We start from the raw sequence: 18,620 nt of genomic DNA on the forward strand, positions 1-18,620 counted from the left end.
CTTAGTAAATCCCATAACCTCTCTAACCCTCAGTTTTCTAATATTTAAAATGTAGATATCACAAGGTACAATGACTCTTGAGATAATACAAGTGAAAATGCTTTGTTCATTGTAGAGTGGATAGCATTACAAAAGTGTAAATTTGAAGCTCAGTTGGCAAAGAATCCACCTGCAATGAAGGAGACCCAGGTTCAATTCCTGGGTTGGGAAGATCCACTAGAGAAGGGATAGGCTACCCACTCCAGTATTCTTGGGCTTCCCCTGTGGCTCAGCTGGTAAAGAATCCACCTGCAATGCAGGAGACCTGGGTTCGATCCCTGGGTTGGAGAGATCCCCTGGAGAAGGGAAAGGCTACCCACTCCAGTATTCTGGTCTAGAGAATTCTATGGACTGTATAGTCCATGGGGTCACAAAGAGTCAGACATGACTGAGTGACTTAAAAAAAAAAAAACTTGGTTGATATTATTTGGAATTATTCTTACAACTGTGTGAGACACTGCCTAAGAAAATGAGGGTCTGGGCCCACATGCCACTAAATGAGTTCATTGGTTTTGTGTCCTATGAAAAGCACTTCCACATTCTCACTGGTCCTGGGCCTGCCTCCTCTCTGGCTTCCTCCCTCTGACACAGACCTTGAACTCATGCTCTACTGTGCCCTTAACACTCCCCTCAACTGTGTGTCATGCTCTAGGATTCTTTCCCAAATGTCCTCTACACATTAACTTTCCACAACCACCAGTCAGCAATCCCCACTGACTTGTCACTATCCTTCTTTGCCCTCATAGAATTCTCTGCATGCAAATACTAATCTGTCTTGCCTATTCATGTAGACCATGATCTCTTGAGTATAGAGAAAAGCACATAATAATAATAAACAGCTGTGCACCGAGTGCTTAAAACATGGCTGGCATAATTCTAAGTACTTTTACATATTAATATATTTAATTCTCACAAAAACTATATGAGGTGAGCATTATTATTGATCCAGTTTGAAGGTGAAGAAACTGAGGCACAAGGAGGTAAAGTGACTTGCCCAAAGCCACAGAGCTGGTAAGCAGTGGAAGCATAACTAGAATTGCTGACATTCCCACACCTGGTCACTGTACTGCTACAGCCTGTTAGGAGACACTATAGACATCTGGGGGCAGAGGAAGGGCAAAGAGAGGGTAGAAAGGAAAGCCATTCACTCAGCAAATAATAGGATAAGGAGACCTTTTTTATCAGGTACTTGTAGCTGAAATAAGCCTAAGAGAAGGAGAGGTTTCTCTCTAAATTTCCACATCTATTCCTATTTCTTCTACCCCTTCACTCCCTTAAACTTAAGCTACCTTGGGATTATCCAATCAATTAGAATATGCTTTAATTAATGGCATTGTTCAAGCTGGTCTGTGTTCTTTCAAGCCCCAAAAGACATCTTCATGAACCAGGGGATTGAGGACTCAAGGACTTCCTTTCTGTCAGTCAACCCCAGATCCTCATGGTGTGAAACACGGCTGGGGATGCAATGTGAAGACAGGTTTTCAAGGCTGAATTGGGCCCCAAAGATCACCTGATCCAGCAGCAACAAATTCAAAGGCCTGTGAAGGAGAGCAGCTAAGAGAACTGTGGAAGCAGGCAGGGTATGGGACAGCAGGTGTGAAGTGGCCTGTACAGGAATCAAGCACAACAAACACTGCAAAGTGATTTTGCTTTTTATTACTTTGTGTAGAACTTCTGGTTAAACATAACACATTGAAACCATGCGCTTATTTCTACTTCCTCTTCCAACACTAGTAACATGACAATGAAAGAATTTAAGTGTGAATCTGTAAGGACAAAGAGGGAAAACAGGACGACGGCAGTCAAAAGATATCAGCAAGGCTCTGGAAAATGGAAGTGATAGTAACTTAATAATACAGAGAAAGCTGAAATGAAGCAAAGCTGAGAATTAAGCATGAAGAGAGTGAAGTCATTAAGAAGCAAACCAATCTGTACCTCAGAACCACACAAAAGCTCTGAATTTGCAGGAAACAGAAAACTCACATGACTGGGGCAAGAGATGGGGCTGAAAACAAGAAGATTAAAAGCAGCAGAGAGGCCCACTCTCAAGTACCCAAGTGATTACAATTTTCTACTTTGGTAGAAGACTGGAGGTTTTGCCAGTTCTCTCTTGAGCACATAAGACTTATCAGAAAATAAAAATTAGGTACCTCAGTCAAAACAGTAGCATTAAGTGAAATTATATATACAGAGGAGGGAGACCCAACATAAAAGTTTTACATGTCTTTCCTTAAACTTATTGCTAATACAGGGTGTATTGAAAGCAGTATTTTTTTAATCTCCATTTTCTAATCAGTTGTTGCTATTCACCACTGACCTTGTATCCAGTGACCTTGCCAATTTTATCTAGTAATTCAAATTCCACATCTGTGGAATCTTCTGAACTTTATGTACACAATCATATCATCTACAAATAATGCGAGTTTTATTTCTTCCTTTCCATTCATTTTGCTTTTCTCCTTATTTCCCTGGCTAGTACTTTCAGTACAATGTAAGACAGAAGTGGCACTGGGAACATCACTCTCCTGCCTGATCTTTCAGGAAAATTTTCAAAATTTCACATTATGTTTACTATAGCCTTTACTATTATTTGACAAATTCTTCTTAAAAAGGAAGTTTCCCTTCACTCCTCATTAGCTAAGAGTTTGGGGGGATTTTTTATCATGAATGAATGTTGAATTTTATCAAACGTACTTCATCTACTCATCATATGACTTTTCTCCATTATTGTGTTAATTTGGTAAATTGCATTGACTAATTTTTTAATGTCAAACCAACTTTGATTTCCTACATAAATCCAACTTCGTCATGATGTATTGTCTTTTCTTTATGTTGTTGAACCAGTTTGCTAATATTTTGTCAGAATTTTTGTATCATTATCCAAGAGTGATTTACCTATAGTTTTCCTTTCATGCAATGGACCTTAACAGCTTTGTAAAATGGAGACAACTTACCATAATGTACAGTGGTGTTCTGAGAATTGAATGAGAAACCAATGTGAAATCCTTTAGCCCACATCCTGGTACACAGTAGATACTCAACAAATATTTATTGAAAGACCAGAATAAAATCCAGCTCTAATCAGTTAAAACTTGAGAATAAAATGTATACAAAACACTTTGAAGAATAAATCAATAAAAATAACAAAGGCTTCATACATAGAACCAGTAAATAGGGTTTGATACATAACAATCTAATTTGTAGAGCCTCAGTTGACGTTCAGACCCTTACTCAAAATCTAGAGCCCAGTGAAGACAAATTCCAATCCAGGAAGAATAGGAGAGAAGGACTAAAATCCCTACCATACCCACTTTTTCACTCCCCAGAAGTAATTTCCAATTCCACCATCTTTATAAAAAATGGACTAAAGAGAAGCAGCCTAAGTTGGCATCCAGGAGACTTGTCCTTTATTAGTACTGTGGAGTTTCACAAATCACCTAACCTCTCTGGACTGCAATTTCCTCCTCTGTCAAGAAAGCAACAACAATCCCCATCCTGCCTATTTCATAGGGTTTTTATAAGAATGAAATAAAAGGGCTTTTAAAAAGTTTAAGAATGTTAAGTGCTTTCTACTGATATCAGTTTATACTTAAATAAGTCTATGAGGTAGGAACAGATCTTAGGATCAGAAGGACAAAGCATATTGCCCAAGATCTTACAGCTAGTAAGTGTTGCAGCCAAGATTCAAACCCAAGCAGTCTGAGGCCAGAGTCTGTGCTCTCAATCTTTCTATCATTATATAGACTAAGAGAAATGCTGATCTTCCACTCAAAACAAAACTTTCATGTTATGATGAGATTGATATATAGTATTGAGATTCAACATTATTTAACACAAGAAAAGAAAGTAAAAGTGTTAGTCAGTCACTCAGTCATGTCCAACTCTTTGTGACTCCATGGACTATAGCCCACCAGCCTTCTCTGTCCATGGGGATTCTCCAGCAAGAATACTGACATGGGTTGCCATTTCCTTCTCCAGGGGATTGTCCCAACCCAGGGACTGAACCCAGGTCTCCCCCATTGCAGGCAGACTCTTTACCAACTGGTGGCTCAGACAGTAAATAATTCACCTGCAGTGGAGGAGACCTAGGTTCGATCCCTGGGCTGGGAAGACTCCCAGAGGAGGGCATGGCAAACCACTCTAGTATTCTTGCCTGGAGAATCCCGATGGACAGAGAAGCCTGGTGGGCTACAGTCCATGGGGTCACAAAGAGTTGGACACAACTGAGCAACTAAGCACAGCACAGCAACACAAGAACATCTATTAAAGAGGGGCAAGAAAAATGCTTCCTTTTATAACTATTCCTTTTCCCTTTTGAGAATCATTTATTTCCTCTTTCATGAAAAAAAAAAAGTCATAGGAAATGTTTCATCCCATAAAATTCCAGTTAATCAAAATTCTCCTTGACCAATTGCCCCAGTTGTGCAACTAGAAGACATTAAGACTTCAGAGAGCTCACAGTTCTAATATTCAACACAAACCTGATATTAAATTGCTCTAACATTTCACTGACCCCAGAGATTGCTCTCTAACAGTAGGTCCTGACTTTGGGTGTCTCTCTTGCCTCACTGTAGACAAGTCGATGGTGTGATCACTCACCTAGAGCCAGACATCTTGGAGTGCAAAGTCAACTGGGCCTTAAGAAGCATCATTATGAACAAAGTTAATGGAGGTGATGGAATTCCAGCTGAGTGATTTCAACTCCTAAAAGATGATGCTGTGAAAGTGTTGCGCTCAATCTGCCAGCAAATTTGGAAAACTCAGCAGTGGCCACAGGACTGTAGAAAAGGTCAGTGTTCATTCCAATCCCAAAGAAAGGCAGTGCGAAAGAATGTTCAAACTACCACACAATTGCACTCATTTCACACGCTAGCAAAGTAATGCTCAAAATTCTCCAAGTTAGGCTTCAAAAGTACAGAAACCGAGAACTTCTAGATATTCAAGCTGGACTTAGAAAAGGCAGATGAACCAGAGATCAAATTGCCAACATCCGTAGGACCACAGAAAATGCAAGATAATTCCAGAAACACATCTACTTCAGCTTCACTGACTATACCAAAGCCTTTGACTGTGTGGATCACAACAAATGGTGGAAAATTGTTAAAGAAACGAGAATACCAGCCCACCTTATCTGCCTCCTGAGAAACCTGTTTGTAGGTCAAGAAACAACAGTCAGAACCAGACGTGCAACAATGGACTGGTTCAAAATTGGGAAAGGAATACGTCAAGGCTGTATATTGTCACGCTGCTTATTTAACTTCTATGCAGAGTACACCATGCGAAATGCTAGGCTAAATGAAGCAAAGCTGGAATCAAGATCGCTGGGAGAAATATCAATAACCTCAGATAGGCAGATGACAACACCATTATGGAAGAAAGTGAAGAGAAACTAAAGAGCCTCTTGATGAAGGTGAAATAGCAGAGTGAAAAAGCTGGCTTAAAATTCAACATTCAAAAAACTAAAACCATGGCATTGAGTCCCATCTCTTCATGGCAAACAGACGGGGAAACAGTGACAGACTTTATTTTCTTGGGCTCCAAAATCACTGTAGATGGTGACTGCAGCCATGAAATTAAGAGACGCTTGTTCCCTGGAAGAAAAGCTATGACCAACCTCAGTTCAGTCGCTCAGTCGTGTCAGACTGTTGGTAACCCCATGAACTGCAGCACATCAGGACTCCCTGTCCATCACCAACTCCCAGAGTCCACCCAAACCCATATCCATTGAGTTGGTGATGCCATCCAGTCATCTCATCCTCTGTCGTCCCCTTCTCCTCCTGTCTCCAATCCCTCCCAGCCTCAGGGTCTTTTCCAATGAGTCAACTCTTCACATCAGGTGGCCAAAGTATTGGAGTTTCAGCTTCAACATCAGTCCTTCCAATGAACACCCAGGACTGATCTCCTTTAGGATGGACTGGTTGGATCTCCTTGCAATCCAAGGGACTCTCAAGAGTCTTCTCCAACACCACACTTCAAAAGCATCAATTCATCAGTGCTCAGCTTTCTTTATAGTCCAACTCTCACATCCATACATGACCACTGGAAAAACCATAGCCTTGACTAGACGGACCTTTGTTGACAAAGTAATGTCTCTGCTTTTTAATATGCTGTCTAGGTTGGTCATAACTTTCCTTCAAAGGAGTAAGCGTCTTTTAATTTCATGGCTGCAATCACCATCTGCAGTGATTTTGGAGCCCAGAAAAATAAAGTCAGCCACTGTTTCCCCTGTTTCCCCATCTATTTGCCATGAAGTGATGGGACCAGATGCCATGATCTTAGTTTTCTGAATGTTGAGCTTTAAGCCAACTTTTTCACTCTCCTCTTTCACTTTCATCAAGAGGCTCTTTAGTTCTTCTTCACTTCCTTCTGTAAGGGTGGTGTCATCTGCATATCTGAGATTATTGATATTTCTCCCCGCAATCTTGATTCCAGCTTGTGCTTCCTCCAGCTCAGCGTTTCTCATAATGTACTCTGCATATAAGTTAAATAAGCAGGGTGACAATATACAGCCTTGACGTACTCCTTTTCCTATGACCAACCTAGACAGCATACTAAAAAGCAGAGACATTACTTTGCCAACAAAGGTCCGTCTAGTCAAAGCTATATGGTTTTTCCAGTAGTCATGTATGGATGTGAGAGTTGGACCATAAAGAAGGCTGAGTGCTGAAGAATTGATGCTTTTGAACTGTGGTGTTGGAGAAGACTCTTGAGAGTCCCTTGGACTACAAGGAAATCCAACCAGTCAATCCTAAAGGAAATCAATCCTGAATATTCATTGGAAGGACTGATGTTGAAGCTGAAACTCTAATACTTTGGCCACCTGATGCAAAGAGCCAACTCATTAGAAAAGACCCTGATGCTAGGAAAGATTGAATGCAGGAGGAGAAGGGGACAACAGAGGACGAGATAGTTGAATGGCATCACCAACTCGATGGATATGAGTTTGAGAAAGCCCGAGGAGGTGGTGAAGGACAGGGAAGCCTGGCGTGCTGCAGCCATGAGGTCACAAAGAGTCAGACACTGAGCGACTGAACAACAAGAAGTCAATCAGAATTGCACAGATATCCCCTCAAAAGTGAAAGTGAAGTTGCTCAGTCGTGTCCGACTCTTTGCTACCCCATGGACTGTAGTCTACCAGCCTCCTCCATCCATGGGATTTTCCAGGCAAGAATACTGGAGTGGGTTGCCACTGCCTTCTCCAGGAGATCTTCCCAACCCAGGGACTGAACCCTGGTCTCCCGCATTGTAGGCAGATGTTTTACTGTCTGGGCCACCTAAAAGTAAAGCCTGAAACCTGTGCTGGATGATGGCTCCAAGTGTTGCTGCTAGGAATTTTAAAACCATAAGAACACATACTCAAAATATATGGGGTATATAAGACCTGCCATGCTCAATACCCAGAACAGAAGCTGACAGGAAGAGGAAAATTTATAGGGTGGGGAATAATACATTATTTTAAGGCCAAGAGTGACACCCAGTGGCCATGGCAATCACTCCTGGCTCTCTACATTCCCTTTTGTTCGGGGCACAAGAGAGTTTACTCCCAGACATCAGGCCATGCTGCCCTCCAGTTCCCCAGGTGACATGTGCATGTCAGGCTGAGGTGTGGTTAGAATTAGGTGACAGTGGGTAAATTACCTAAACTCTGAAACACACAGATCGTCTGCCATGATGAGAGCTGAAAAGAGAGCTTCACAATCTCTAAAGCACTTTCACATTTGTGACCGCATTTGATCCTTATTACAAACTCATAAGGCAGGCAGAGCAAGTCATCACAACCCCATTTTAAGGGAGACTAAGCCACAGAGAAATTAACATATTTATGTACAAACCCAGGTTCCCTGGTCCTAAGGCAGGTGGTCATTCCTTAACATCACATCATCAGGACTTGGCCAGGGAAACTCCTTAGATGTGGGGGTGGCTATCTACAGTCCCACATCTGGAGCTCTAAATGCTAAGACATAGCCTCTGAGTGATACCAAAGTCATTTAGTAAACAAATACTTCTGGTGTACACACTATGTGCCAGGCATTATATGTACAAAAACAAAAGACAGTTCTGTCCTGAAGACATTTTTAATCTAGCCAAGGAAGCAGACAAGCACAATGGGAAGGGATGAAATGGGATGGGGCTCAGGGTACAGCAAGAACACAGCTTTCCGAGCAGGACTAAGAACATCTATTCCAGACACACAGGAGGCCTTAACCACCAGAAGCTTAACAAGGGCTCTCTCTGGTGCATCAAACCACCTCTTTCCAAAAAGTATGGAATATGAAGAAAATTTGCCTTCAACAAAATTAGGAGGAGCCAAAATCCCAAAGCCTAGTGGAGGGGAGTAACTGTCATCTGGGCCAAGTCAAGGGAGGAGAAAGAGAATGTCCTTGGGTGGTACACAGTTCTGGTGAAATCTGCAAACATCACAAAAGGCCAAACCAGCAACCATTAACTTGAGTAAAGAAGGAGAGGCATCTCAGAACTCTGCTCAACACCACGAAGCGAGAGGGGAAGCAGGAAACTAGATCAATTCAAAAATCTTCACAATAACTAGCACTTCATGGGGCCAGGTAGCAAACAGCTATGCTATTTCTGATTGAAGACAGATGAAAAGAATTAAGTGCTAAAATGCTATCCAAAAAATCCTGTGATGATGCAGGATTTTATGATGAGTAAGCACGTTTGCTGCTTACTCTAAAAACAGGAATACTGGAAATGGAAAACATGAAGCAGAGATATACTCCAGGGCAGGGAACAGGCAGTAGGGGAGAGGAGCTTGTCCTACAAATATGTAAAAGTATGAGATAGGTATAACAAACATCTTTTGATTGCATAGCTAAGCTCACAGGAAAATAAGGGGGAAATCACAAGGTCTAAAATGGACATATGGGCTTCCCCAGTGACTCAGTGGTAAAGAATCCGCCTGCCAATGTAGGAGATACAGGTTTAATCCCTGGTCCAAGAAGATCCCACATGCTGCGGGGCAACTAAGCCCTTGCGCCAAAACTACTGATCCTGTGCTCTGGAGCCCAGAAGACAACTACTGAACCCGTGTGACTAGAACCTGTGTTTCACAATAATAGAAGCCATCACAATGAGAAGCCGGCACACCGAAGCTCCAGTAGTGCCCCCACTCTCACAACTAGAGAAAAGTCCACGTAGCAATGAAGACCCAGCACAGCCAAAATAAATAAAATTACTTTTTAATAAATAAAATTATTTTTAAAAATAAGTAAGTAAAATTATTTTTTAAAATAAATAAATAAAAATGGAAGGCTAACTGAAAAGAGATTGATGAGAGAAACCTAGGCTGCCCTGGATTCTCTACACAGAACTCAGAAGCCCTGTTTTAACAGTCCCATGGAAGATCCAAGACTAGGCACTGAGAAACCCAAGATGGAGGCTGGAAATGAGACTTTAAACGCATCCAGGATCTCTGAAGAGCTACACCCTTGCAGAGGGGTAAGATAGGGGGAAATGTTAATGTGGGAGCTGAAAGGGAAACCTGTCTGTCTCAGGCCATAGCACAGAGTTGGAAAAACAGGAGTTTCCCTGGGAATTTATAAGCAGAAGTCTTCCCTCCCAGAGGAGGGACCTGAAAATATACTATTTATATGCAGGGGACCCCAAAAGGAAAATTAAATTTTAAGTGCTTCTTCGTAAAAGATCACTCTGGGTGGGTCCCTGACAGATGCAATACAAAATTGCTCAAATCTCTCAGGATTCCCACAGTCAGCAAAATATGATTAAAGCAAAATTACCAAAAACACAAAAACAAACCACCAGGAAAAGATGAACCAAAAAAGCAAAGATTTAGATCCCAAGTGACTCAAATATTTAAATTATCAGAAAGAAAATATAAAATAAGTGAAAACAGAAGAGGACATACATTAACAAAAACACTTACCTAGTGATGTTCATGACAGTTTTATTAATAATGGCCAAACCTGGAAACAACCCAAATGTTCATCCATAGGAGAGTGGATAAACAAACTGGTATACTCATCCAGAAGTACTACTCAACAATAACAAGGAAATGAATTAAAGGAATTAGCTACAACATGGATAAATCTCAAGAAGTTATGCTGGGAAAAAGAAGGCAGATGTAAAAGCCACACGTAGATACTATACGATTCTACTTATATAAAGTTCAAAAAAGGGCAAAACTAATCTATGGGCGATAAAAATCAGAAGATCTGGGGGAGAAGAGGAAAATTAACTGGAAAGATACACAAGGAAACTTTCTGGAACTATGACAATATTGTACATGTTGACCATATTCTATTTGTTGATTAGGACAGAGTAGGAGAGAGGTTAGGATACACAACTGTAAAAATTCACTAAATTGTACTGTTAAGATTTATGCATTTTATTGTGTATTAATTATATTGTGATAAAATATACATTTAATGAAAAGGGAAATGGGAATCATGTTCCAGCCTATTAAAAATGATGTAGAATATTTTTTAAAGATCCAGAAAGAATTTAGAAATAAAAATATAATCACTGAACTCAAAAACTGAACAGGTTATGCTTAAAGCTGTGGCTTATATCAAACCAAGTGTTCTATCAGGAATATTCAAAAAGCAGGAGAACACATCCATCTGTTATTTAAAAAGATGTTTCCAAACATCAAAGAGCTACCAAAACAGTCAGAACTTGAACCTAGACCTCAGAGAGAAAAGAAGTGTAGAGATGGGAATCGGAAAAACAGATGCTTTTTCCTCTCACACTGTTTACTGGAAGTAACAACAAAGAAGCTGAGAAACTAAGCAAAGCTTCTGGTAGTCTTGAGAGTTAGTGAAATCAATAGTGGAGACAGGGACTCTGTAAAGTATTCCCAGGAGGGCACCTAGCAGAGGTATATCCTCAGAGTAAGAGTAATAGCCCTCACAAAGATCAAGTGAATTTCAAAATGGATTAAATCTACACCTAGCACAATCGCCTGACTGAAGCAAAAGGAAATCACCTTTGCAGGAAGATACTATCCACAGCCTCAAATTATTTTCACAATTTTTCAAATACGACGTCTCTCATTCTTTGAAAAACTGGGCAAAGGTCCCAGAGGGCATCCAAGACAGTCGACTACCACTTCAATGCCTACTTTGCTCCTCAAGCACCTTCACTGTGCTCAATAAGGTTAGGAAACTTACAATTCAAAAGTAGAAAGGTGGACTCTAAGCATAACAGGAATCATCTCATAAGATGGAGATGTTATTCAGGAGAGAAAACTTTTCTCAGGAGAGAAAAATTTGACCCCTCATTTGGTTTTGTGGTAGTATCTCCCAAAATTCCAGATGACTGGATCAGCTTCATGGACTGGGAGAGTGCCATTCCAGGAAAGAGGGGAAATAAACATTTCAGTGGAAAGATTCCACTGAAAAGAGACTTGTTCCAACTACATTTCTCAGGGATAATTTTTCCATTCTCACTACCATAAGATAAATTTGTACAAGCATTATTTCACACAATGCTCTCCTTCAGGCATAAAGTGTCTGCTTATCTTAGAGGGAGGGAGGATTATAGTCCAGCAGTCACAACTAAACAAACCATATTAGGAATTCAGAAATTGCTAAATGAACCAAATTGTTGTTATTGTTTAGTCGCTAAGCTGTATCTGACTCTGTGACCCCATGGACTATAAGAGACCAGGTTCCTCTGTCCATGGGATTTCCCAAGCAAGAATACTGGAGTAGGTTGCCATTTCCTTCTCCGGGGGATCTTCCTGACTCAGGGATGAACCTGCATCTCCTGCAGTGGCAGGAGGATTCTTTAGCACTGAGCCACATATTCAAGATCAAAATTGTGTAAAAGGTTTAAGAATTCACTGCCAAAACAGTATTTTTTTTTAAAGTCTGCACACAAACCAAGAGTTTTGTACTCTTATACATATCAACAAATGATATCTTTCTTAAAAATGGATATTCAGGTAGAAACTTGCCTAAGAAATATTTGCAAAATCTAATTTTACTATCTACAACTATTAACAACTTAGCCAAAGGCTTGTACTTATGACGTGTCTCCATTTTTGTGATTTGTATATATTTCTAAATTTGCTGAATTGCACTTAATTTTCTCATGCATAGTTCCTCCCTTGAGCTTTTTTAAGTTACTACATAAAACTTGCTTTTATTTAATATTGAGTCATTATCTCAACTGCTACAAAATCATGTATGTTTATACTATAAATATTCTAGTACCTGGTTTCCTTTGCTGATTATTCCAGTTATTAAGATAAGCCTTCTATATTTTGCTCTTTGATGCTGCAGCTAAGACTCTGTAAATCACATTTCTGCCTTACCAGCTGGCTTCCTGTTCAGCTCTGCTAACAGGAGGTGCCAGAGGCAGAGTACAAGGATGCAGAAGAAAGAAGGGACTTTCTCCTGTTGGCTTCTTGTCTGTTTCCTGTTCCTGTGAGCATCACCTTAGCAACACATCTTCATTCAGGCAGCAGTTCTTTCTTTCTCACAGCAGCAGCTGCATTAGATGCTATTCAGGAGAGAAAACTTTTCTCAGGAGAGAAAAATTTGACCCCTCATTTGGTTTTGTGGTAGTATCTTAGGTTTGCAGTTTCTCAGCTGCAGCAGAACAAGACTCACTGGATACCCTCAAAGACACCAGCATCAGCCAGGTGGGCCCCCTCCTCAGAGGTCTAGATCCCAAACTCATGAGGGCCTACCTCTCTGGTCCACTAGGAGATGAGCAGTACTCTCTCTCTCCAATGGCCTACACTTTAGCTTCAGGAGACCCCTCCTCCAAGTGTGCAAATTTTAGTAATTTTAGCTTCTTACCTTTGCTCCTCCAGCTTTAGGGATGGCATCTGCACTTGGTACCTCTCTAACACTTGACAGCCCCCATTTTTGGTTTCTTTTCAGAAAGCTAGGCAACAAATTTATACCTGATTAACAATTCTCCAGTTACAATTCTCCATGTTAAAATAACTGGTATATCTCTCCAATCAATTAGGTCTTCTCTGACTTTCTCTTTACTCTTTTATAATTGAAGGAATGCAACTTTGCACATAATTTGATAGACCTGGACCACATATTTCAATTTGGAGTGCTATATTAAATGGTACTTTTAAAATGAAGGATTTATTATTGTTAAGATGTCAGTTCTCTCCAAACTCATCTACAGGTTCAATACAATCCAGACCAAAATCCTAGTAGGTTTTTTTCTAGCAAGCTGATCCTAAAATTTATACAGAAAGGCACAAGGAGTCAAATTAACCAAAACAATTTTGAAAAGGAAGAACAAAATTGGAGAGCCCACACTACCTGTTTTCAAAACAATATAAAGCTATAGTGATCAAATAGTTTGGTATTAGATAAAGAAAAGACATACAGATGAGTGGAACAGAACAGGTAACAGACCCACACATATATGATTAATTGATTTTCAACAAAGTATCAATGCAATTCAACAGAGAAAAGACAATGTTTTCAACAAATGGTGCTGGAGCAATTAGACAACCATATTAAAAAGTAATGCCAAAAAGTCCAACACATATCTGACATGTACAATTTCAGATAAATAAATATTAAGAATTTTTATCATCAACTATTTTCACTAGAAGAATCTCTAAGAATATTTCAGGAAGAAGAAATCATTGCAAAAAGAAAAAGTGAGAAAAGAAATTGATAAATGTGTGTAAATCTACAAAAATATGCAAAATCTGTATAAAAAACAGTAACATCTAGTTTGTGGAGTTTTAAAATGATTTTCTAAAATATTACATAAAACATCTAACATAGGAAAGGGCAATTGGGGTTGAGGTGAAATAATGTATCTTTGCATATTTCAGGAAAATCATTAACATAATCATTTTCAATTTTAAGTTAAATATATATTAAAATATGAAGAGCAACAATTAAAAAAACTAAATGAGTAAAAACAAAAATAAAAATGTATAACTTTCGAAACAGTACAGACAAAATTGAATCTAACAAAAAGTAAATAAATCCTAAGATTGCTAAGAAATGCACTGAAAATATGGGCAAACAGCAAGCCCAAAAGTTATATATAAATATAGTATAAAAAAATAGTGACTATAAAAAAGAAAAACTGATTACACTCAGAACTTGTCATTTGGGATAAGAAACAAAACCCAACTATGTGCCACTTACAAGAGATTTATACCTAAAAGATGACACACAGTATTTCAAAGTAAAAGACTGAGAAAGATATACCATGCATACATTAACTGATAGAACTGATAGATAGCTCTCTAGTAATATCAGACAAAATATAATTGGACAGAAAACATTGTTAAAGAGAAAGAAGGCCACTACCTAGTGGTAAAAGTTTCAATTCTCAAGAAGATATAACTATTCTACACTTTTATGCAACTAATAACCTATCTACAAAATATATCAAGCAAAAATTGACTGAGTTAATAAATTCAACATCACAATAAAAATCTTTTAATGTGCCTTTCTCAGTTACTGAAAAGACCAAAAACTCAAATATTAATAAAGCTATGGAAGATTTTGAACACTACATTAAGAAGCTTGACCTAATGGATCATTGTAGGACCCTTCCCCCAACAATTAAAGAATATGCATTTTTCTCAATCTCTTGTTGAACTATTACAAAAAACTGACCATGAATCAACAGTAGGGAGACCATAAAGCATGTCTCTATAAAGTTCGAGGAATATATATGAAGTAGTTCACATTTTCTGATCACAATGCAATTAATTCAGAAACACCAAAAATGAACAAAAACACTGTTATTTTCACATTTAAAAAGCACATTACCAAATAGAGTAGTTGATATCTCCAGTGGTGATCAAACTTAGAGGCAAAAATAACTAGACACCTGAGAGTTAAAACAGCCTCAGAAGAAAATCAACTGAAGAAACATATACCCATCTAAAACAGAGCAGAGCAGATGAACCAAGGTTTTTTTCCAAAAAAAATAAGCATTAAAAGTATAACTAATAAACAAAATATTAATAGTGCAAAACAAATTATCTTTAGAAAACAAAGTAGAACTATTATATTTGGTGACTGTAATTGTTGAAATAAAAAAATCACAATAAAGGAATAAATAGAAGGATGGATTCAACTAAAAAAATGAATTGATGAATTTGAAAATTAGATTGATAAATTGTCCCAAAATCAAGCAAGAAAAAAATTAAATATATAGAAGACTTTAAATATATATATATGTGTGTGTATATATACACACCATGGGAATTGTCTGGTGGTCCAGTGGTTAGGACTCTGTGTCCACTGCAAGGGACCAAGGTTTTGATCGCTGGTCAAAGGACTAAGATCCTGCAAGCCTGGTGGCACAGCCCAAAATAAATAAATAAATTATCTACCAAATAGTGGTAGAAGCCAAACATCAAGAAAGTAGGGGCTCCAGAAGAAAAAAAAATGAGAAAATATTTGAAGAAAAAAGCAAAAATAAATTTCCTATGAACAAGTCTGAAAGGTTCAAGGAGCAGCAAACATGATAGTGATACATAAGGATGTCAAAATAGGGAGAAATAGATAAATTAACATTTGTTATTAGAGATTTTAATATATGCCTCTTAGAAGCTCATAAATCAAGCCAGACAAAAATAAGCAAAGATATTGAAGATTAGGACAACACAATTAATAAACCTGGACTATCAACAGAATGACTCTATGTCCCAATTTGTCCCCAGACAGTACTGAGTTAATGCCTATTACCCTGGATAATTATTAACAGTATCTCTCTCCAATGTGTCATAGTTTGGACAACAAATTATAGATCATGCTGGCTAGTTGATGTATTTAGAAACTTACACTCAACAACAGAAAATATAGTATATTTTAGCATACATGTAACATTTACAAAAACAGATTTTGTATTAGGCCATAAAAGAAACCTCTATAAATTAATTCATTAAATCATTCTTTCATTCAATATTTGTTGAGCACCTAACACGTGTCTTGGCATTTTTCTAGCCCTGGGAATATAGCCACGGTACTAGCTAAATGGCACAAGTGCTCAGGCGACCATTCACATCGTGATCTAACAGAAATGAAGCCAGGAATGCCATATAGAAACACTCCAATGCTTGATGATCTATCAGAATGGCTACCTAGGAGTTTTACAATGCACAGACCACATGCCATAAGCGACAGTCTTGTGTATAACAGTGAACAAAACAAAAATCCTGTCATACTGGAGCTTATACTCTAATAGAGACAGAAAAAAAAAAACAAAATACAGAAAGTGTTTAGTATTAAAGAAGGTATAAGTGATATAAACAAGAATAAAGTAGACAATGAAGACAGGGGTACCAGAAGTCAGGGCTGAAGGAGTAGTAATTTTAAACAGAGTGCTCAGGTCTACTAAGAAGGTGACATTATAGCAAAGATTTAAATGAGGAAAAAAACTGAACCACAGGGACATCTGGGGAAAAGCATAATAGGCAGAGGGAACAGCCACTGCAAAGGCTCAGTCATAGGAACTTTTCTGGCACATTTCAGGGAAAGCAAAGAAGGCAGTGTGGATGAGTTCAGAAAAGAAGGAAAGCTGTAGATAACGAAGTAAGGAAGGTAAAATTGGCCAAAAGGTATTGAGTCTTATTGGCCACTGTATGGACACTGGCCTCTACAGTGAAAGAGACTGGTGGGGGGAGGGGGGGGGGGCTTCTAGAGAATTCTAAATAAAGGAATGACATCATCTGACCCATGTTTTAAAGGATCACTTAGGCTGCTCTGCTGAGAACAGACTGTAAGAACACAAGGTTACCCAAACAGAAACCTGCTCAGAGACTGTTACAATAATCTAGATGACAGATGAAGGAGGTTTAGATCAGAGTGGTTGTAGTAAAGATAGTAAGAACAGTCAAATTCTGAATTTATTTAGAAAGCAGAGCCAATATAACTTCCTGACAATTAATATGCAATGTGAGAGACACAATCAAAGCTGATTCCCCCCAAGGACTTTGATCTGGGAACTGAAAGACTGAAGTTGTCTTTAACTATGATGCAGAAGACCGAAAATAAAGCAGTTTTAGGACAGGAGAATTGTTTGGGGCATGTTAAACTTAAAATGTCTGTTAGACATCTAAGTAGGGATATTTCTGACAGCACCTGGATATATAACTATGTAATTAAAGGGACAGTTCTAGGCTGTAGATTAAAACTTGTAAATCACCAGCAAATAGATTTTAATACATGGGACTGGAAAACCACGAAGACTGAGTATGGAAAGAGGACTGACTGTGGGGTGTACCAACACTGAGACTGATGAGAGAAGACACTGAAGAACAGGCAGTGAGGCTGAAGGCAAATTAGAGTGTGAGTTTCTGGAAACCAGGTGGGGGTAAAAAATCATTCCAAGGGGGATGCTGATAGTAGATTAAGTAAGATGAGGAAAACTGATCCTAAGATTCAGAAAATAGCTTATACTGTTCTCTTGGTAATTGGTTGAGGGGAGAATGGAAAGCGAAATGGTAGTACAGAAAAATCTTTTCAAGGAGTTTTGCTGTTAAGGGAATCAGAGAAATGGGGCAGTATCAGAAGTGAGAACTGTGATCAAAAGAAGGTTTTTAAAAAGCAGTAAGGAGGGTGGGGGTGGTAAAGAGCAGGCTGGTAGTGCTAATGAGAAGTGGAAAACCCAGTGAAGAGGAAAATGATGATGCAGAACTGGATTGGAAATGAAGGTGACTGCAGAAGCAATGCCCCCCAGCAGATGCGAGGTGGCCAAATTTAGGAGCCTGAGGATTAAGTTGAGAATAACAGGAAGGCAGAGAGAGCAGAAGAGGACAGATAGGGTGGAAGGTCGGAGGCAGGGGTGGGTGGGGTTGCAGGTTCCCTCCTGGTGGCTTCCACTGCCTCATAGAAATAGGCCGGGAGCTCTCAAGGCTCACAGGTTAGAGGGAAGCGCCAAGTAGCCAAGGCTAGGTCCACTGCCAGGCCTTGCGGAGCGGGAGCTGAAGCTTTGGGAAGCTGCTTGTACGGCTGACACCACTTATTCAAGAGGAACACTGGTCCATACAAGAAAAAGAGAGAGTTCCGGAGTCCCCACAAACCAGGGTTGCCCCCGCAAAGTGCAGAGGCCCACCAGGCCCAACGCCCCGCGCGGACGGCCTCTCCTCAGACATGCCTGACCAGACACAGAGGAAGATACCCGGGTCCTCTGGCCAGATACAGAGAAGCTACGTGGGCCCGCCCAACAGCTTTGTGTTCTAGAACGTTCCTCTCAAGCAACCAGCATGCCTCAGAAGATGAGGGTTCCCTCTGAGGCAAGCAGGGGACCTCACCTCCACTTAGTCCCTGGGCTGCTGCAACGTTGTTCGGGATCCATCCGTCACTGGGGGCCACATCTCCTCCCCAGGGTCTTGCCCTCAGCTGACCGCCACCCGCCATGAATCACGAGACACCCCTCTCCCCCTCAAAGACCCATGAGACACCCAAAACCCGCGAGACTGCTGAGACCCGCGAGACCGGCGCCCACCCCTCCCCCACCCTGAGATGCAATCTCCGCCTAGATTCACTGAGGGGCCATCCTGGGCGGGCAGCAGGACATCGTGAAAACCCGGGCTTCTGTCTCCTCTGGAAACAGCAAGCGGTCCTTCCTCTCTTAGGTACAATGAACCT

General features: G+C 39.8%; 1 long non-coding RNA gene across 2 annotated transcripts in view; it reads right to left on the reverse strand.

Annotated features, from left to right (window-relative positions):
- The window catches only part of LOC122442702, a 125,942-nt gene extending 107,545 nt beyond the window's left edge, over positions 1-18,397 (reverse strand). For both annotated transcript variants that reach the window (XR_006269702.1, XR_006269703.1), the window contains exon 1: positions 18,284-18,397. This is a non-coding gene — a long non-coding RNA (uncharacterized LOC122442702). The remainder of the gene's footprint in view (positions 1-18,283) is intronic.
- Positions 18,398-18,620: the final 223 nt, after the last annotated feature.

This window comes from Cervus canadensis, chromosome 5 (genome assembly GCF_019320065.1).
Source record: "Cervus canadensis isolate Bull #8, Minnesota chromosome 5, ASM1932006v1, whole genome shotgun sequence".
NCBI lineage: Eukaryota > Metazoa > Chordata > Mammalia > Artiodactyla > Cervidae > Cervus > Cervus canadensis.